Source organism: Triticum dicoccoides, chromosome 4B (genome assembly GCF_002162155.2).
Source record: "Triticum dicoccoides isolate Atlit2015 ecotype Zavitan chromosome 4B, WEW_v2.0, whole genome shotgun sequence".
In the NCBI taxonomy this organism is placed as follows: Eukaryota; Viridiplantae; Streptophyta; class Magnoliopsida; order Poales; family Poaceae; genus Triticum; species Triticum dicoccoides.
The window spans coordinates 242799510-242806902 of record NC_041387.1 but is presented as its reverse complement, the minus strand read 5'-3'; positions in this window follow the sequence as shown (position 1 = coordinate 242806902).

Genomic DNA, 7393 nt, shown 5'->3' with positions numbered 1-7393 from the left:
CTCCAACTGGTGTTTTTTAATAAGAGGGTGATGACTCAACATAAAAGTAAATAGATAGGCCCTTTGCAGAGGGAACCAGGGATTTGTAGAGGTGCTAGAGCTCGATTTTTAAATAGAGATAAATAATATTTTGAGCGGTATACTTTCATTGTCAACATAACAACTGAGAGATCTCAATATCTTCCATGCTACACACATTATAGGCGGTTCCCAAACAAAACGGTAAAGTTTATACTCCCCCACCACTAACAATCATCAATCCATGGCTTGCCCGAAACAATGGGTGCCTCCAAGTAACAACAATCCCGGGGGAGTTTTATTTGCAATTATTTTGATTTGATTTGAGCATGGGACTAGGCATCCGGTTACCAGCCATTTTCTCATGAATGAGGAGCGGAGTCCAGTCTTGAGAATAAGCCGCCTAACATGGAAGATATAGACAACCCTAGTTGATACATGAGCTGTTCGAGCATACAAAACAGAATTTCATTTGAAGGTTTGGAGTTTGGCACATACAAATTTACTTGGAACGGTAGGTAGATACCGCATATAGGAAGGTATGTGGACTCATATGGAATAACTTTGGGGTTTATGGATTTTGGATGCACAAGCAGTATTCCCGCTTAGTACAAGTGAAGGCTAGAAAGAGACAGGGAAGCAACCAACTAGAGAGCGACAACAGTCATGAACATGCATTAAAATTAATCAACACTGAGTTCAAGCATGAGTAGGATATAATCCACCATGAACATAAATATCATGAAGGCTATGTTGATTTTGTTTCAACTACATGTGTGAACATGTGCCAAGTCAAGTCACTCGAATCATTCAAAGGATGATACCACCCTATCATACCACATCACAACCATTTTAATAGCATGTTGGCATGCAAGGTAAACCATTATAAACTCCTAGCTAATTAAGCATGGCATAAGCAACTATAATCTCTAATTGTCATTGCAAACATGTTTATTCATAATAGGCTGAATCAGGAACGATGAACTAATCATATTTACAAAAACAAGATAGGTCGAGTTCATACCAGCTTCTCTCATCTCAATCAGTCCATCATATATCGTCATTATTTCCTTTCACTTGCACGACCGAACGGTGTGGATAATAATAATAGTGCACGTGCATTGGACTAAGCTGGAATCTGCAAGCATTCAATTCAAGGGAGAAGACAAGGTAATATGGGCTCTTGGTTAAATCAACAATAATGCATATGAGAGCCACTCAACATTTTCATCATGGTCTTCTCCTCTCGACCCCAAAGAAAAGAAAAGAAATAAAACTATTTACACGGGAAAGCTCCCAACAAGCAAAAGAAGAACGAGAAATCTTTTTGAGTTTTCTTTTAGTTACTACTACTACAGACATGGAAAGTAAACCAGCTAAAAGCTACAACTATTTTTTTGGGTTTTTCTTAAGGTTATTCAAACACACAAGAAGAAAGCAAGAAAAAGGAAAATAAACTAGCATGTATAATACAATGAAAAAGTTTGAGCACCGACAACTAGAATGAGTGTGAACATGAATGTAATGTCGGTGAGAAATACGTACTCCCCCAAGGTTAGGCTTTTAGCCTAAGTTGGTCTATGCCCATGGATCATAACTACTCTCTCCGGTGTACTGAGGAGTGTCATCCGACTGCCACTGGCTGGCGATCTCCTCCGGATCCCACTGGTAAAAGGACTGTCGATAAGGGTCAAGTGGTGGTTCTGGCTCAGGCTCTGGAGTTGGTATTTGGCTCCGGTATGCGTAAGCAGCCTTCGGCAAGACGAGGTACGTGCCTGAAGATAAGTCAAACAAAGAGGGTGCAGGCAAGATAATAGTCTCACTGTGAGTTTTATGAAATCTCAAATTATACTTAAGCATCATCTCATCATTTTTAACAATAAATTCATGTGCTACCATATTCTTATAATCTAGAAAAATAGGGGGTAGCAACTTTTCCTATTTCTCATAATGCCTAATAGGTATCCTAAAGTGTTTAGCAAGGCGTGAAGCATAGATGCCTCCAAAGATGGGGCCCTTTCTATGGTTCAGACTCAATTGTTTAGCAACAATAGCGCCTAAACTAACAGTGTTATCGCGAAATAAAGCATGGCACAAAATAACAATATCAGGGACACTAAGGTTTCCACAGCTCCCGCAACCAATTAAGCATCTACTAGCAAATATTGCAAAGTAACGTATGACATGAAAGTGTATGCTAGTAATTCTTGCATCGGAAACCTTTCTCGTTTCCCCTACAGTGATCATATCAGAATCCATCCACATCAATAAGATGTGGTTCCTCTATGTTGCCCTCGAAGGGTATCTTGCAAACCTCACAGAAATCATATAGTGACATCTCCCTAACCTCATCATATAAATGAAACTCCACTGAAGGTGGTGATTTCTTAGCATGAAAGTAAAAAAATTGCACGAAATTATTAGTGAGTAGGAGATACTGATCGAGCTGGTCGTGGAGGAAGTCGGTGAGGCCTGCATTATCAGCCAAAGAATAAAAATCATCATGAATCCCGACTGCTCTCAAGAACTCATCACAAGGCCATTCACATGGCCGAACCTCCGCAATGCGAGGGAGATTATACTTGGTCTTTTTATTCTCCTTATTTTGTTTATCCTTCGAGCTTTGGCTCGAAGAGCCCCTCAAAAATCTCTTCATCATTTTCTGAAATTTTCTGAAATTTTTAGTAACTCAAAATAAAAGTGAACCAAACTCAACAAAATTGATAACAACTACTCCTACAAGTGCCTAGAGACTATATCATGCATTAGAACTACTTGGGACCATATAAATTTGACATGCAAGCTCAAGAACAGGGTCACCTTAGCAGCAAAATTTTTCAATGAATAAAGCACTAGAATAAAAACTAATTGGACCATTGGAGGAGTCACATACCAAAGAACAATCCCCAAAGCAGTTTTCTGAATGGAGCTTTGAGCAAGGAGATCGAAAATGGTAGCAAAATGCGTTAGAACTCGTGCTTGAGCTGGATGGTGATTTTTTTGAGAGGAAAAAAGTGTGTGGGTACAGGAATAAGTGGAGGGGGCCCACCGTGGGCCCACGAGGCAGGGGAGCGCACCCAGGGGGTAGGGCGCACCCTGGACCCTCGTGGCCAGGTGCTTGCTCCCCCTTATGTGTTCTCAGTGCCAAATATTCTAAAAAATTCTAGAAAAAAAATCATATTTCATTTTCAGGGCATTTGGAGAACTTTTATTTTCGGGGTATTTTTTTATTGCAAGGATAAATCAGAAAACAGACAGAAAAATACTAATTTTTCTTTATTTAATCTAAATAATAGAAAGTAAAAGGAAGGTACAGAAGGTTGTACCTTCTAACTTCATCCATCTCATGCTCATCAAAAGGAATCCACTAACAAGGTTGATCAAGTCTTGTTAACAAACCTATTCCAAATCGCATGAAACCGGAGAAATTTCGAATAGCACTAGGTTACCTCAACGAGGATATGTACATCCCCAATAATAAGAATATCATATTTCTTCTTGACAGTAGGAAGAGGAAATTCAAAACATCCAATAATAATCGATGGAATTTTTCCAATAGAATTGATACTGTGAACTTGAGGTTGTTTCCTCAGAAAGTGTACCGTTTGCTCATTACCATTAACATGAAAAGTGACATTGCCTTTGTTACAATCAATAACAGCCCCTGCAGTATTCAAAAAGGGTCTACCAAGGATAATCGACATACTATCGTCCTCGGGAATATCAAGAATAACAAAGTCCATTAAAATTGTAACATTTGCAACCACAATAGGCACATCCTCACAAATACCGACAGGTATAGCGGTTGATTTATCGGCCATTTGCAAAGATATTTTAGTAGGTGTCAACTTATTCAATTCAAGTCTACGATTTAAAGAGAGAGGCATAACTCTAACACCGGCTCCAAGATCACATAAAGTAGTTTTAACAGAGTTTCTTTTAATGGAGCATGGTATAGTTGGTACTCCTGGATCTCCAAGTTTCTTTGGTATTCCACCCTTAAAAGTATAATTAGCAAGCATGGTGGAAATTTCAGCTTCCAGTATCTTTCTTTTATTTGTAACAATATCTTTCATGTACTTAGCATAAGGATTCATTTTAAGCATACCAGTCAAACGCGTACGTAAAAGATAGGTCTAATCATTTTAGCAAAGCTCTCAAAGTCCTTATCATCCTTTTTCTTGGATGGTTTAGGAGGAAAAGGCATGGGTTTCTGAACCCATGGTTCTCTTTCTTTACCGTGCTTCCTAGCAACGAAGTCCCTCTTATCAAAATGTTGATTCTTTGATTGTGGGTTATCAAGATCAACAACAGGTTCAACCTCTACATCATTATTATTGCTAGGTTGAGCATCAACATGAACATCATCATTAACATTATCACCAGGTTCATGTTCATCACCAGATTGTGTTTCAGCATCAGAAATAGAAATATCATTGGGATTCTCAAGTGTGTCTACAACAGGTTCACTAGAAGCATGCAAAGTCCTATCATTGTTCTTCTTCTTAGAAGGACTAGGTGCATCAACATTATTTCTCTGAGAATCTTGGTCAATTCTCTTAGGGTGGCCCTCAGGATAGAAAGGTCCCTGAGTCATTTTACCCCCTCTAGTCATAACTCTAACAACATTATCATTTTCTTATTATTTAATTCATTGAGCAAATCATTTTGTGCTTTAAGCACTTGTTCTACTTGAGTGGTAACCATAGAAGCATGTTTACTAATAAGAAGTTCATTCTTAACTCTAGACATATAATCACTCAAGTGTCCAATCATATAAGCATTACTTTTCAAGTCTCTACCAACATAAGCATTGAATTTTTCTTGTTTAGCCATAAAGTCTTCAAACTCATCCAAGCATTGGCTAGCAAACTTAGTAGATGGGATTTCAACTTTATCTTATCTATAGAGAGAATTTACCTTTACTACCTGTGTCGGGTTATCAAGACCATGTATTTCTTCAATTGGTGGTATATTAAGGCCATGTATTTCTTCAACAGGAGGTAAAGTCTTAAAATCTTTAGCTTTAATACCTTTTTTTCATAGATTTCTTTGCCTCTTGCATATCTTGTGGACTGAGAAATAGAACACCTCTTTTCTTCGGAGTTGGCTTAGGAATTAGTTCAGGAAGTGTCCAATTGTTTTCATTAATCAACATATTATTCAATAGCAATTCAGCTTGATCAACTGTTCTTTACCTGAAAACACAACCAGCTCAACTATCCAGGTGGTCTCTGGAAGCATCAGTTAGTCCATTATAAAAGATATCAAATACTTCATTTTTCTTGAGAGGATGATCAGGCAAAGCATTAAGTAATTGGAGAAGCCTCCCCCAAGCTTGTGGGAGACTCTCTTCTTCAATTTGCACAAAATTATATATTTCCCTTAAAGTAGCTTGTTTCTTATGAGCAGGGAAATATTTAGCAGAGAAGTAATAAATCATATCCTGGGGACTACGCACACAACCAGGCTCAAGAGAATTAAACCATGTTTTAGCATCACCCTTTAATGAGAACGGAAATAATTTAAGGACATAGTACTAGCTTGTTTTCTCATCATTAGTGAATAGGGTGGCTATATCATTCAATTTAGTAAGATGTGCCACAACAGTTTCAGATTCATAGCCATAGAAAGGATCAAATTCAACCAAAGTAATTGTCTCAGGATCGATAGAGAAATCATAATCCTTATCAGTAACACAGATAGGTGAAGTAGCGAAAGCAGGGTCATATTTCATTCTAGCATTCAGAGACTTTTCTTTAAACTTAGCTAATAATTTCTTAAGATCAGATCTATCATTGCAAGCGAGAAAATCTCTAGCAGTTTCTTCATCCATAACATAACCCTCAGGCAGTTCATATCTAGGGGGAGAACCTTCATCGTCACTTTCATCAATATTATCAGTTTCAAGAATTTCATTCTCTCTAGCCCTAGCAAGTTGTTCATCAAGAAATTCACCTAATGGCACAGTAGTATCAACCATAGAAGTAGTTTCATCATAAGTGTCATGCATAGCAGAAGTGGCATCATCAATAACATGCGACATATTAGAATTAATAGCAGAAGCAGGTTTAGGTGTCGCAAGCTTACTCAAAACAGATGGCGAATCAAGTGCACAGCTAGATGGCAGTTCCTTACCTCCCCTCGCAGTTGAGGGAAAATCTTAGTTCTTTCGTCTTTCAAGGTCCTCTTAGTGATCAACAGATATAAATCCCAAGTGACTCAAAGAATAGAGCTATGCACCCTGGCAACGACGCCAGAAAATAGTCTTGATAACCCACAAGTATAGGGGATCACAACAGTTTTCGAGGGTAGAGTATTCAACCCAAATTTATTGATTCGACACAAGGGGAGCCAAAGAATATTCTCAAGTATTAGCAGTTGAGTTGTCAATTCAACCACACCTGGATAACTTAGTATCTGCAGCAAAATATTTAGTAGCAAAGTAGTATGATAATAATGGTAACAATGGCAAAAGTAAAGATAGCAGTTTCATAGTAATTATAACAGTCACAACGGTAAAGTAAATAAGCAAAGCACAATATGAGAAAAGCTCGTAGGCATTGGATCAGTGATGGATAATTATGTTGGATGAGATTCCTCATGTAATAGTTAAAACATAGGGTGACATAGAACTAGCTCCAATTCATCAATGTAATGTAGGCATGTATTCCGAATATAGTCATACTTGTTTATGGAAAAGAACTTGCATGGCATCTTTTGTCCTACCCTCCCGTGGCAGCGGGGTCCGAATGGAAACTAATGGATATTAAGGCCTCCTTTTAATAGAGTACCAGACCAAAGCATTAGGACTTAGTGAATACATGAACTCCTCAAACTACGGTCATCACTGAGAAGTATCCCGATTATTGTCACTTCGGGGTTGTCGGATCATAACACATAATAGGTGACTATAGACTTGCAAGATAGGATCAAGAACTCACATATATTCATGAAAACATAATAGGTTCAGATCTGAAATCATGGCACTCGGGCCCTAGTGAAAAGTATTAAGCATAGCAAAGTCATAGCAACATCAATCTCAGAACATAATGGATACTAGGGATCAAACCCTCACAAAACTAACTCGATTACATGGTAAATCTCATCCAACCCATCACCGTCCAGCAAGCCTACAATGGAGTTACTCACACCCGGCGGGGAGCATCATGAAGTTGGTGATGGAGGATGGTTGATGATGACGACGGTGACGGATTCCCCTCTCCGGAGCCCCCAAACGGACTCCAGATCAGCCCTCTCGAGAGATATTAGGGCTTGGCGGTGGCTCCGTATCGTAAAACGCGATGAATCCTTCTCTCTGATTTTTTTCTCACCGAACGTGAATATATGGAGTTGGAGTTGAGGTCAGTGGAGC